Genomic DNA, 15044 nt, shown 5'->3' with positions numbered 1-15044 from the left:
CAACTTCTAGGAGCATCAGATGAGCATCTGATAAGTCCCTGCTTCCTCCTCATGTCCTGGCCAGTGGCTTGGCATGAGCAACTCTAAGGCTGGTAACTATGATAACAACCTTGCAGAATCTGTGAGTGTGTATGAATGAATGTGTGAATAAATATGAAATTGAATGGAATGTTATAGCTATAACTAAATGCTTACTATGATTCTTTCTACATTCACAATAAATGTGGTATTTTGCTTTTTTCCCTTTAATAAGATCCTGCTGGTTTTTATTTTATTGGTATAACACACACCCAGGTAGGACTTCAGAGCAGTCACTATGCTACACACCAAGGCTAGGCAAAACCGCAGCTGAATTAACTCTGGTCCTCCTACAAAAGCATTAACCCCTACCACTTGAGCTAAATGTGACCCTCCTTTAAGTGTTAGTGGTAGAGGGTCTGTGACGTGGTTGTGCAGTTCTTATTTCACTCAACAGCATAGATACATATACTAGCTAGTTCATCACAATACACAAAATAAGCTTTCTATTATTGATGACACCACAAAAAAAAAGAAAAAAAAAGAATGCCCTATAAACGTTAGGGCCAAATTATAGCTTGGGATACACAAAACCCAAGTCAGAATTTTTCCACATAGCCATAGTGTCAAACATTAATTATTTCCTAATGTTCCCTCTTTTAAATTCCATGTTTGAATTGTAGTTCATTATTCCTTTTTTTTTTTTTTTTTTTTTTTTTTACAGATTGGGGTGACTAGTGGGCTCTAAGATCAGACGTATGTTTCACTATTCATGGGTAAACAGGGCAATGAAGATGATTGTAATAAAGAAAAATATATAATGTAGGCTTGGAGAGAAGTGGGAAAACAAGCAAAATGAGCAGAGGGTGGCCACTTTCTCCATTTGTAGATTAATACAGGAAGACCATTACTAAAATACTCAGTCACTGTCATTTACATCCAGCTAGACTACCAAAGGATTTATAGCACAACCCCCATACCAGGGTGTTGCGGAAATTGTGGTGCTATCAGATCCTTTCTGCATTTCAGGTTGAGTTTCCCAGGAATTTCTTTTATCCCGTTATCCTTAATAAGTGCCCAGTGACTTTGGGACTCGGTTTCATTGCTAGGCATGAAGAGGGAGGAAGTGTGCCGTAAAAACAAATATCATTTTCCGGCTGCTGCATCAAGGCTCTTTAGGAAAGGGTTTGTCTTTTTATTATGTGTGGTCTGCATCTAGGATCATATTAGCAGCTAGCTGCTGAAAAACATGACACTTAGGGGCAGAGATCCCCTCTGTATTCAGCTGTAAGATTGTTAGAGTGCAAATGGCCAAGTGGTCAGGATTGGTTCCCCGCCATCCTGGAGGGTTAATGGAGGATGGCGGTCTGAAGGCTCCTGAATCCCCCATGATGCTGCCATGATACCATGGCTCCATCACTTACCCAACATTTAATTCATTGTTTGAGCCGTCAGAAGCCAGACACCAGATGTGTACCTCGGACAATGTGATTCTGATCTCCTGTTGGGGCCTCTGGATTTTCATCAATAAAAATGCTAGAAGACAATCAAATATAACAATATACAGTGTAACAGTGAAATAAATAAATAAATTAAATAACATTTGCAGAAGCCTGACTCCTCAAATGGGATTGAGTCTTTTAACCAAATATGGAGACATTTTATGGATGAAAAACTAACCCATATAAGAAGCCACAAGAAGGAGAAGAATCTAGAATGCTGGATTCCTTTCTTTGGACTAAATCCTCAGGTTCTTAATTAAGTCTTTAGTCTCAATATTTCATGATTTAAAATTAATATGCTGGACTATTTTAGAAAAATACTTTATTTTGGAGTGTAGGCTCAGATGGTTTGGTCATATAAAGCACTATGTGGGCATGTCGAACAGATCAAGACTGAAGTAAAAAGACAGAGAGGCTGACCCAAGAAGAAGTAGTGGGATGTCATAAGGAATGATCTGTTCACATGTGGTATGATCGAGGATATGGCACTGAACGGAGCACTTTGGAGGGAGAGGACTTACAGACCAGACCCTATTTGATGGTCTTAACACAAGGAAGAAGATGACTATCTTAGAAAATGGCAGACAATTAAGTTGTGGTTTACTCACACTGATAGTGCTGATCCAATCCAACTGGAGTTTACATTGAACTAAATATTGTGTCTCTCTACTCAATCCTCACAGCCTGAAATCAGTTTGTATGTGTTTTGGAACAATATGAAATCAGTAAGATCTCCTTGAAAAAGCGCAATGTTGCAATGCAAATGTTGAAAACCCATTCCCTTGTCCGATTTTTAAATAGGGTTTACAGATTTGCTGAACAGCTATAAATGAAAGCAGAAATATGCTAAACTGCAGACGACTACATTATCTGTTTATGCACTCTCCTTCTGGTAGCTGTTGGGATCAGAATACCAAGTAACATATAGCCTCATGTTTTTGTTACTAACGTTGCATCTTGTTACTGATCTGACAACACTAGCAACAGGGCAGCTCATCAGCTTCCTATTAGAGTTGTGACATTTCCAGTAGAAGAGTAATGCGCTGCACAACAGCTAACCAGGTAGTAATGTCAAAGGTGGGGACATTTCACAGACGATTGATCAGTAATATATAAAAGCAATTGATAAAATGCCAGGTTATTGACATTTGATACTAATTAATAAGATGGCAGGTTGGTATGAAGCAATGCTATTTGTTCTATTTTGCTCGTACAAATCATTTGAGAAATCTACCTCTCCTCGTCTTTTGCATTACTGTGGACCAGATCCTGGTCCTTGCTTTGTGCCAATGCAGGTAAAGAGCCCCCCTATTTCCCTGAATTTCCTACCTGTACTGAGGCTAGTGGTGTGTGGAAAGAGCAGATGTTTCCAGGCCACTGCCCTTCCCAAGCAGGTGGGCAGGCAGGAATGGGAAGGGACGTGAGCTTTAGCTCCATCTCCCCGATGCTCCAGTCAGCAGAGCTGAGCCAATGTGGAAGCAAAGTGAGCTGTGCCAGGAAACATGCTGGTGCAGCTTTCTTTCACCATGAAGGAAGGAGGATTCAGGGATCAGGTGGCAACTCTGTGAAAGGGAAGGTAGAGATGATCTACACTGCATAGCTACATGCTACCCCTACTTGGAGCAGATGGTGAAAGATTACAATCAAGCCCTCAACACTTATAAGATGAAGAGAGATGATAGGCTAACCTGGAATAAAAACTTACTGCTTAAATGCTCCCAGTCATGCTGGTGCAGAGTGCTGATCATTCTTGGTGCTACAAATGAGCCCAAACAAGAACTCTGAATCCACACATCCCTGGACTTTGGGCATTCTGGATCCAAACTTAGTTCCATGGACCAATCTCTAACTGGTCTGTCTTCATGTTCGGTTGGACTGTGTGATGCAGAAGTATTCTCTGGGTCCTTCTGTCTGCTGGCAAGCCTTGTTTGCCTGACTGTCAGACAGTGTGGAAAGAGAAGGACAATGGGAAAAGGGTCAGATAGTTGGAATCAAAACGGTGGAACAAAAATCAGACACAAATAAGAAGCATGTTGAGCTCACTCCATCCCTTGTGAGAGACACACTGCCATAGGATCTGGGGCTTTATTCTCACTTAGAGGAGTTAATTTCCCCTTTACAGCCTTTTTCCTTGCCACAAAGGGCCTTGGCTGAAATGTGAATCTTGTCTTTGGGCTCCTATTGCTACATTAAACCATAGCACGCAAAAGCAGAGATTTGGCTTTCTTAAAGCCATTTCCCCCATTTGCTGGTTTAGTGATGGCTACCCATTCATAACTCTCCCAACCCCCCGTGAAGATCTTTCCTTCCAACATTTCTCATTCCACTCACAGGACATTTTGCCATTTCTGCACTTAATAAGGATTTAATCAGAAAACAGTGATGCAATGACTGGTCGCCAGCTGAGAATTTTATAGCCACAATGAGTCAGCGGCCAAATCGAAGTCCATCTCTGCCAGAGCTTTCTCGTTCTGATAATGTTACAATCTAGCCAGATTTTTAGTTTGGGGAGTCATTACCAACCACCTCCTAGGCATTGCTTGTGTACTCTGCCAACTGATTGCTTGAACTAGTGAATTAAAACTGCTGCAAGGCTCATTCTCTCATCTGTACTGTTTGCTGCCCGCTTTCAGTGTTGTGCTACAAAATTCTTAACCACCTTAAAGCCATAGCTGTGGCAGATGTTTTAGTTTAAGAAACAAAAATTCAATTACAAGGCATGACTAATAAAAGGTAGAGGCAGGAAAAAAACAAAATGGCACCATCTGCTTTTACTCCTCCAGCAGCCAGCAGAATAATTAACCACAGCACATGTTCCGTAAGAACTTCACAAATCTTTGTCGATTTGTAACTGCTGCTATCCTGGCTGTTGAGCAATGAGTGGGAGATATTCACCAAGAAAGGCTGCTTATTAGAGCTCGACAATGCAGTTCAGGTACAATAAAAGCCTCTTTCAACCTTTTGTCCAAAAATGTGAATCATCATGAACAAATCCCGAACCAATTTTGAACATCAAAAATATTAGCCCATTCTACATTATTTTTGTGAGTGGGTCCAAGCCACCAAGTTTGGTTCTTCTGGACTTTGCTTCAAACTCCCCTAAAGTCTGGGGGTCATTCAGATTGTGAAATTTTGGTTTGACACCACCTTTATAAATTCTCTCTAGTGCCATTTCTTTGGACTTCCAATGGCCTTAAGCATTTCCATTCTTAATGGTGGCATTTCTTCTGAAAACTGTTACCGTTACAGTAGTCCTTTTTGTTTGCATTACAGAGACTTGATCTACAGTACCAACTTCTGTTGGTATAACTATGTCATTCATTGGTGTGGGAAATCCAGACTTAAACCAACCTAACGCCTCCGTGTAGACAGTGCTATGTTGATGGGAAGGTTTCTCCTGTCAACATAGCTAGTGCCTCTTGGGGAGGTAGAGCACAACACCGATGGGAGAAACTCTCCCACCAGCGTAGGTAGCTGCACTCATGTAGCTGTGGCCACCGCAGACCTAAGTGTAGGCAAACCTTTAGAACCAACATCTGAAGTCATCTTCTTAGTGTGCAGCGGGCCCAGATCTAATGTGCTAATACCATGTGCCCTAACTGTCTAGGAAGGACTTTTTGTTTGCTAGACTGCCACAGACAGAGACTGTGAGGTAATACAACAAAGTCACAATGTAAGCATGAAAATATCAGAGTAAAACTTCAGAAGACCACAAGGAATTTCAGATTCGTAGCCCTGCAGCAGTGAGAGATCACACAGGGCTGTTCCCTTCCATTACTTGTTGGTGTCATTTTAGAAAGTCTTTCTTCCACTACCAACTCAACCCCTTTCCCCCACCTCACCCTGTACACACACATGCACACACCTCCTCCCAAGGCAGTTTTTTTCTCTCCTATGGTACTATCACAAGCCAACAGCAGCAACAAAAGAACACACAAATGTCCACAGTTAAATCCCCCCAGATTAAAAAAAAATGCCCTTATGTTGTGGGATACCAAACTTGCTGTGGCGTATTAGGAATGAAGTCATCTATTGAATCCTGTAAGAAACACAGTAATCAACTGTACGAGTGACCAGAGTGCAAATGAAATCCCCAAGGGAGTTCTGACTTTCAGGCTTTCATTTTGGATCAGTGTGCTGGTTATTTATTTGTTTGTTTGTTTGTTGGAAAATAAGGATGTTGCTTATGTTCAAAAGCAGAAGAAGCTACTTTATGTGAAGAAAACCCAGCCGCTTTCCATTTTTAGTGCATTCTACATTCTTCAGAAAGTATATGAACAATTGTTGAACAAAATAAAGGTGGTTTTGTTTTCACTTGATTTGAAAAATGAAATGCAGGATTTGTGACGATTTTGTAGACAAAGCAGTGTGACAAGAATAAGTTTCATTAATAGCTACAGCTTTCATGTAAGTGTTTTAGTGGGCAAACTGCTCTAAAGAAACCTGTAGCTGACTTGATGAGCTTGTATCCAAGTATTTGTACACTGTCAAATCTGATGAACGCAAACTGGCCAAATATCTGGTGATGAAGGATAGAGAAGAGCTAACCTATAAAGTGTCCTGTATTCTAACAGCCTGTTTCTCCATTAAGCTTTTTTTTTAAAGACACCAACAGAACATATAGTACTGTATTGTATGTTACATGTCTGTGTGCTGTAAAAAACATTAGCTTTGTCAACGGAATGCTTAACTCCTGAAGGTATTTGCAACAGCTGGTGCTGAGTTGAAGATATTGCACCCTCTTTATTTTTGATTGAAAAGTTACATTTGGTTTTATGTGGTCACATGATCACCAGGTTTCACCCAAAATACAATTGAAATTTAATTATTATCACTACTGTATTTGTGGTGTGGAAACACCTAAGATGCTGGCCCAGACCACCAGTGTTCTTGGCTCTGTACACACAGATGGTCCTTGTCCCAAAGAGCTTCCAATCTTAAATCCAGTTGGACAAATTCTACAGGGTGGTTGCTCCAGGATAATGGAGGCAAAATACATTTTTAGATCATTATCATTATGTGTACTTACACAGCCACTTTCACCTGGAAACCCAAAGCATTATGGGCTTAATTCTGAAACAAAGGGGAGGAATAAAAGGTCAGTTTTCAAAAGAGAGAGAGGTAAATAGTGGTGTCCCCCAGGGGTCTGTCAGAAATGCTGAAATGTCGCCGACGACCCGGCGCGAGAGAAGGCCTGTGCCGCCGAAGACCCGGAGTGCTGCCGGATGAGTAAAAATTTTAAAAGGCGCCTATAAATTAAAAAGGCACCACTTGTGCTCAGAGCAGGAGCGGCCGCTCCTCCCCGGCTATGCTACTGGTCTGTCTTGGAACTAGTACTGTTCAACATATTCATAAATGATCTGGAAAAGGGGGTAACCAGTGAGGTGGCAAAATTTGCAGACACAAAACTACTCAAGATAGTTAAGTCCAAAGCTGACTGCGAAGAGTTACAAAGGGATCGCACAAAACTGGGTGACTGGGCAACAAAATGGCAGATGAAATTCAATGTTGATAAATGCCAAGTGATGCACATTGGAAAACATAATCCCAACTATACATATAAAATGATGGGATCAAATTAGCTGTCACCACTCAAGAAAGAGATCTTGGAGTCATTGTGGATAGTTCTCTGAAAATGTCCAGCGGCAGTCAAAAAAGCGAACAGAATGTTGGAAATCATTAAGAAAGGGATAGATAATAGGACAGAAAATATCATATTGCCTCTATATAAACCCATGGTATGCCCACACCTTGAATCTGCATGCAGATGTCGTTACCCCATCTCAAAAAAGATATATTGGAAATGGAAAAAGGTACAGAAAAGGTCAATAAAATTATTAGGGGCATTGAGCAGCTTCCATATGAGGAGAGAGTAATAAGACGGCGACTTTTCAGCTTGGAAAAGAGACAACTAATGTATACACGTATAAAATCACGATAGAAATGTATAAAATCATGTCTGGTGTTTGGCCATTCTTACGTTCTTATGACTTCAGCAGCCAGAGGCTTACTCGTGAGTGGGTCTGTAGTTAATCAAGGGTAGCTGAAGATTCTCATGAGCAACACTCAGAAGTGGGAATTACTATATCTTTAAAAATATATGTTGCCCACTTTGCCCATTGCTGGCATTTGTACAAGGCCCATGACCTTCACCCTCGCTAGGATTTCATATCACTCCCACCACCGCTATATTCTGTGTACTTGTGTACTTCATGTTGGATCCATGCAACAACCTTCATGCCCTCTTTGAACTAGAACACACTGATGGCTATGCAAGTCTGGTCAGCCCCCACCACACAATGCACTCAGCTTTCTGGTTGCCTCCTGCAGGTGTGAACTGGAGTTAGCCACAACTCAGTCCTAACTATGTAAGCTTCACAGTACTTATGCTTTGTTACACCTATTGTAAAACTGAGGATTGTTGAGGTTAAGTGCCCTGAACAAGATCTTATGGTAAATCATTGGGAAGACGGAATAGAACGCAGGAGTCCTGGCTCCCTGCCTCTTGCTTTAACTACTAGATCAATTACTTATCTACAAAACTATTGTATTCCACCCTTGAATTATCATTAAAGGCCCTTTCCAAATATGCCAGCAATGCTAATACGTATTTAATCTTTTAACCATTATATATGCAGCAAGAGCCCTGGGATCCAATGCATTTCATACCTGGAAATAACATAAATGGCTCCATCACAGATATTAGGCAAATGATACAACTCAGAAAACAGGTAATCATAGCTAGAGCACAGTGCTGCAAATGTTGGCATTTTAGCATTGAGGGGTTTAACCATTTGGTAACAAGAGTTCCTAGTGCCATTACAGTCATCAGTGTTACATCTCCCATCCCCATTATTATCAGTGTACTTTGTTTAGAATCTTGGAGAGCTCTCCGTTTGTCTGGGAAGCATTTCAACATAACGTTTAATGGGTCATCCTCTATATTTGTACTGTATATGGGAGTTCACATCCTCTGCCTCTTCCGCCTCACCAATGGCTCCCTGGAAGAGAAAAAGCACACGCAAGGAACAGCACAACAAATAGTTCAAAGGGATGGGGGAGACGGGGAAGAGAGAACAAAGAATCTTCAACCTTGTAAAAAGTTTATAGTGGAAAAAGCAGTAAAGCCCAGGTCAATACCGGTAAGAGTATTTAAAAAGTATCAGGAAAGTAGAACAAAAGCAAAGATAATTAGGCTTAGATGTACTTCTTCTTGTGCATTTCTTAGACATCGTCTGTACATGATTTTCCATATATATTTCCAGATGGGAAATATGAACCCTATTTATGAAAATTACACCCTTTCTTGGGTATTTAACCTCTAGCCTTTAAACAGTGTCTTAAGTCAGAGAATAGTTTTGAATGGACAAGATGTTCTTGTGATCCAGTATGGATCCGTAGGTAGTATACCACTCAAAATCTACTCTTCCCTACCCTTCCTGACACCCACCTTTGTCCTCACGTGTCCATTGAAAACAATGTTGTTATGATAATCTTTTGGGCCTGTTGTTCTGACGGTTTCACACACAGACTCCACCCCACACGTTTTGGGTCCATCCACAGTCTCCTCTTTCCCTACCATATACAATGACATGTTCTTTACCTCACGTTTATGAGTTTTGTTTCTTCATATTTATCTGCTTTTGTAGCTTATTGCAGCCTCTAGTCCCCTCTACTCCATCACTGAGGCCAATCTGCATTATCCATTTGACCATTTCTTCTACAAACACCTGTGTGCTTTCTTCCATACAACCCCTTCAGTGTAAAATTCCCTCACTGAGCTAGTCCATAAAGCCCCTACCAGTCCTCTTTCTAGTCACTCCCCAAGACTAACATGGAACCTATGATAAATGACCATCTAATAGCTAAACAGGTAGAGATAGTGACATCTACTGTATTTCATTTTCCTTGAATATTTCTTATAATGTAAAACAAACAAATGTTTAATTAGTGGAGACCATCTAATTGTTTGTTTTAACCTCTTTTTGTTGTAACCCACTGGTCAGTGTATGTTACATGTCCCCTTCTGAGCACAGTCCACATAGGATGTGAGTCCAGTACAGCTCTCAGCTAAACAGGCTGGCTTTTCAGCTCAAGCTGTGAAGGCTCATGCTCTGAGCCGCAGAGAGCTGTAGTTCAATCTCTGAAGTTGGTTAAAATGGCAGCTATCACATTGTGTCCTGTCTTTATGACCCTGAAAATAAACACAGAAGCAGCTTTACTTACAGGAATGCTCTCATTGAAATAAAGGGGACCGTTCGTGTGAGTAAAGTTACTCCTTTGTGTTACTCCTTTACTAGACTGAGCTCATGGACTGGTTCCAGCTGGGCAAATAGTAAGAAAAGTGGTCTGTGACCATTTCAGCAATTTCTAAAGAAAATCTTGCTTCAGTTCCATTTGCACCCCTTCTTATTCACACGGGGTTCTGTACAGATGTTCATGCAAAGTTTTGTTTTTCTGCATAATCACAGAATCTTCAAGTCACGGACTGTTTCTCACTACTGTATATGTTTGTACAATGCTTAACAAGATGGAGCGCTAGCCCTACCTGAGGCCTCTGGGTCTTACTGTAATAATACAGGTTTCAGAGTAGCAGCTGTGTTAGTCTGTATTCGCAAAAAGAAAAGGAGTACTTGTGGCGCCTTAGAGACTAACCAATTTATTTGAGCATAAGCTTTCATGAGCTACAGCTCACTTCCACTTCACTTTCCACTGAATGCATCCGATGAAGTGAGCTGTAGCTCACGAAAGCTTATGCTCAAATAAATTGGTTAGTCTCTAAGGTGCCACAAGTATTCCTTTTCTTTTTGTAATAATACAGTGAATGACAAAATGACCATTGATTTACATTGGACCAGGATTTGGAGTTTTATAAATAAAAAGGAACGCAGAGGAATTCCATTTTGAAACAGTTGTATTTAACGCTCTATGGAGTTCTGAATTTTAAAGTAGCCCTGTGACTCAGAGTAAGCCTGTCTCAGGTGAGCAAGCAGGGACTGGAAGCTCTAATCTTAGGCTGTAAGTGCAAATTGCACTTTATCAGCTTAGTGATCATACACAACATCAGATGACAGAAAAGTGAAGACATGTAAATGGTTGGAGACATCAACAAAAGGTATTTAAAATATCTAATGAAGGATTTAAAAAGCTCTGGTTTTCCTAAATTCTAGCTGCAAGTGCTATTGCCAATTTCATGCCAGGAATAATCAGTCTAGGAAACACTTGGGAGTTCATCAATGTAAGTGCTTTGCCTGGTTCTGCTGGCCTTAACCATACAGAGCACCCATCAAAGTCAGTGGGAGTTCTATGTGGAGGACGACCATGGGATCAGACCCATGGAAGTTTCTGCTTCATATCTTGGTTTGTCTTCTTGTTTTACTACGGACTGCTGGGCAGTCCCATGGGCAGACTGGTTCCAGCTAGGCAAATAGTAAGAAAAGTGGTCTGTGACCATTTCAGCAATTTCTAAAGAAAATCTTGCTTCAGTTCCATTTGCACCCCTTCTTATTCACACGGGGTTCTGTACAGATGTTCATGCAAAGTTTTGTTTTTCTGCATAATCACAGAAGATGAATTTCAGTCCTGGAGCTGATTCAGTAAACAAGACAATGAAAAAATTGTTTGGGGCAGAAACTCTAAATATGCCATGGAGGATGTGAGACCTTTCAAACAAACACTCGGAGAGTCTCAGTCCTGCAGTCCATGCCCACCCAAATTTCCACTGGTTTCACAGAGACTTTGGGGTCCATGTGTAGTGTAGTTACAGAACCTGGGACTGTGTAATTATGGAAATAGATGCAACTCATGCATTCACCTGAAGGTGTGATCCAACTTTTCTATTGTTTTCAGTTTCATTTAAAGAAAATCTTCCTCCTCATCCTAAAGAGATTACATGCAAAAATCTGTTATTCATGAACTTATTGTAAAGATTGAGCTTTTAAACACATAAGAGTATGGAATTGTAAAGTTATCATTCCCATTAAATCTGCCTCATTGTACATCCTAAAGCAAAATAAACTAACACCGTAAACAATGACTCAGTCAATCCCTGGACATAGAAGCTTGTTGTTTTGGTAACTATGGGGCTGGATCATTATAAACAAGGGGCAAAAATCCACTAAAATAAATGGAATTACACTGCGGTAAACTGGCTTAAATGAGACCACACTCAGGCCCCAATAGCATTGATTTTTGCAGTCCTTACTCAGACAAAACACTCATTGATATCAATTGGGGGTTTGTCTGTGCAGAGATTGCGAGATCACAGCCCTAAGGCTTTTAAAACTAAATTAGATGATTGCATGAACTCAGATTTTTTTTTGCATTGAAACTTTTGTTTCAGCTTAAGCGATTTACTGAATTGTTCCACTGAAACTTGTAAATAACATTATTTCTCAATTATTACCCTAATAATTCTCTTGAGATTAAAAAACGTGTTTATTTTGACTCAGACTGTAAAACCACAGAAATAAAACAAGTGTAGGCTGCCAATGCTTTATTTAATTTCTCCTCCTATCGCTGAAGCTCTGAGAATAGCTGCTGTTTCCTGCTGAAGAAGGAAACAGTGTTTTCCTTGACTTATATAAATATTACTTCCTCACTTGTACATTTTCCCAGTGTTGGAATCATATAGGATTCTTCCCAGACATGAATATTGCAGCCCTTTTTAAAAAATTGACCTACACCCAGTTTACCTTGGACTGACTTGGAATGTTTACAATTTCCCTTAAGGAAGTGGTGTGGCTGCATTAATCCTTATGTTCACGGTTAGGGTCACTTGGAGCAAAGAGAAGGTGCACCTCAGCACTGTGCCTGCCAGCTCTCTTGGAAACAGTCTGACTCCTGATCAGAGAGTGCTGACTACATTTTGACCTCAACGGAATGCTTCTCTGTGTTCATTTTTCTGTGATTTAAGTCTATAGGCTGTAACATATAATCAAGACTTCCCTTACTAAAAGAAACTCAAGCTAGAACCAAGAGAGTAAAATATAGGCTAGACAAGTAATGCAAGCATGTGAATGTGGATGGGAAATGCAAAAGAGAGGATCTGAAGGAAGACCTCCAGTAGAAAAGTAACACTGACATCGAGAATTATTTATATGGCATGTATGTAATCATATGCTACTATACTACTGGGAAGATGCGGTGGTGAACGTCAAACAAAGGATACAACAGATGCCCAGAATTCCTCTGGATATTTATTACAGCAACATAATAGCATAGCAAAACAAAACAAAGACAAAGGCCTACATTTAGAGTGAAAGTAGAGTGGGCTTATTACCACTGTGTATAGCATTAGTGAGAACATGACTGTTAGCTGTAACATTGAAAGATATCCTTACATGCAAGAAATATCACTGCAAGCCCTATTGCTAGAGTTGTCCCTATCCAAGTTTTCCTCGGATAATCCCTTTTGGAGGTAGATGTCCTGGGAAATCAGTAAGGGTGTTCCGAACACACTGCCAGCTGTCCAGTTTTATGGGCTCAGCATCATCCCAGGTCTCCTGGTTTTTTTGCACCCAAAGGTGGCAACCCTACATACAGTACATACGTTCCTGTCAGGGTTTATGATCTGATGGGGAAAAACTACACTGCTGCTGGTAACCAGACAAATGTGGTGTTGAGGTCGTCTGCTTGACTAACTAAAACAATGTTTGCTACAATAAGAGAGTCGGGCAAAGAGGGTGATATAGGGACCAGTGACCTTCCCAAGGGAACTGGTCAGGAAATAACGTGCTCAGTCATGCAGCTAGGTTCTTTCTTATATTGTCTTGGCTGTATAAAAATGGGTGCTTCCCAGAAGCTCAGAAAGCATCTCTATTAGATAGTGCAGGATCCTGCTTGGTTTGCTCATTTAGAGACCAAGCCTGACTCACGCCAAACACACTCAGGTTTTACTTAGGATAATGGGATCCATGCCCCTCATTTCTAATTATTCTACCCTGTATTGTAAAGTTCTGTCTAAACCTGGGGTATAGAGCTAACATCCCTTTCTCCTTCTCTCTCACATCTGTCCACATACTCACCCCTCTACTTCTTTCTGCTATTGTCTTTATTATTTCTCACATTTCCTTTTTGTATTGAGACTTAGTAAGCTAGAACCCTAACAGTGGCTGAGATATATTACCACAACTGTGCTGAGTGGAAGGGGACACTTTATGACACCTTTTGTTCCACCCCCTCCTCCAAATCCTGTGGTTGGCTAGGCCCTGGTATAAGTTAGAGCAGCCTTAGGGCTGCTCTTAATTACATATCCATTCTCCCAAGAAGTGTGTTCAGGCATTTGAAGGTCATTGAGTCATAGGGATTCCCTGGCCATTCTCTTTCTCCTGGGAAATTCCCAGAGGCTAGGAGGAAGGGTGGCATAGAGCAACTACATTGGCTCTACATCCCCTGGGATTCCCTCCCTGAAAGAAAATCCATCAGGAGCCTGTTAAGATGGATACAGCTGCTTTGTACTGCTGGAGCAAAACTGAGAATTGGGTGCAGTAACCACTGTGTTGTGAACTGCCATATAGCGTCTCCTTGGTATACAGCCCACAGTTTCAAATAGCTAAATCCAGGAATACAAACAACTTAGAATAGTTATCTCTGTCCTGATTTTTTTTCCTCTGGATGATAAATCACCAATTAAAAGAAAATGACCATCTTCCTGAAATTTCTGTATCTTCTGCCGTCTCCACCTCTGCCTTTATCTCTTTCCTGGAAGTGTGTTGGGAATCTGGTTGCTGAAGGTCATGTCCCCATTATTCTGCTTTTGTCATCTTCTAATCTACAGTTTCTCTCACTCCTTTTTCCCCCTTCCTTCCTTTATTGTCATTATGGCCAAATGTTACCATCCACCTGCGCCCTTCCAAAAAGAAAAAAGGATTTTCTCATAACCTTTATATGCAAGATCCTTCACTTTTGAAACACACAAAAACACCCAAGTTGTCATCTCTCGTGTAACTTTCCAAGTCCCCTCTATCGGTACTTTCCGTGGAGAAGGGGGTCCCAGTTCAGTGCTGACTGAGTTCTCCAGCTCTTAGAAGATTCCAAGCAAATAAGTGACACGTTTCACATTACATGCAAAATTCTTTGCAGAACACCATTGACAGTACATTTTACAAAACAGTGTCTTATAGAAAGAGGCCAACCTAGGGGGTCTCCATCCTCAAAGGTGAAGACTCACAAAAGATTGCATCCTTTTTAGAATTGGCCCCTAATAAGTGGAGAAAGAGGGAAATTGATAGAAAAGTGAGAGCTTTAAAACACGCTTGAAACTAGCTTCCAACCTTTGTGCTAGTGGCCAAAAAAAACAAAAACAAAAACAAAAACAAAAACAAAAACGAGAAAGTTTCCCCAACCAGGACAGGCTTAGGGACGTAATGTCCACAGTATTTATTCTGATCCATGTTATATCATTCTAGGTTGCTCCAAGGAAAGGTCTTGTTTACATTACCTCACTTAACTGAAGAATTCTTTTCAGTGCCGCTCTCTCACTCTGACAGGCTATTCCCTCACTACACTTGGAAGTTTTCCCTT

Source organism: Lepidochelys kempii, chromosome 8 (genome assembly GCF_965140285.1).
Source record: "Lepidochelys kempii isolate rLepKem1 chromosome 8, rLepKem1.hap1, whole genome shotgun sequence".
NCBI classification, from domain to species: Eukaryota; Metazoa; Chordata; order Testudines; family Cheloniidae; genus Lepidochelys; species Lepidochelys kempii.
The sequence above is the reverse complement of the archived record's forward strand: the minus strand, read 5'-3'. Positions refer to the sequence as shown.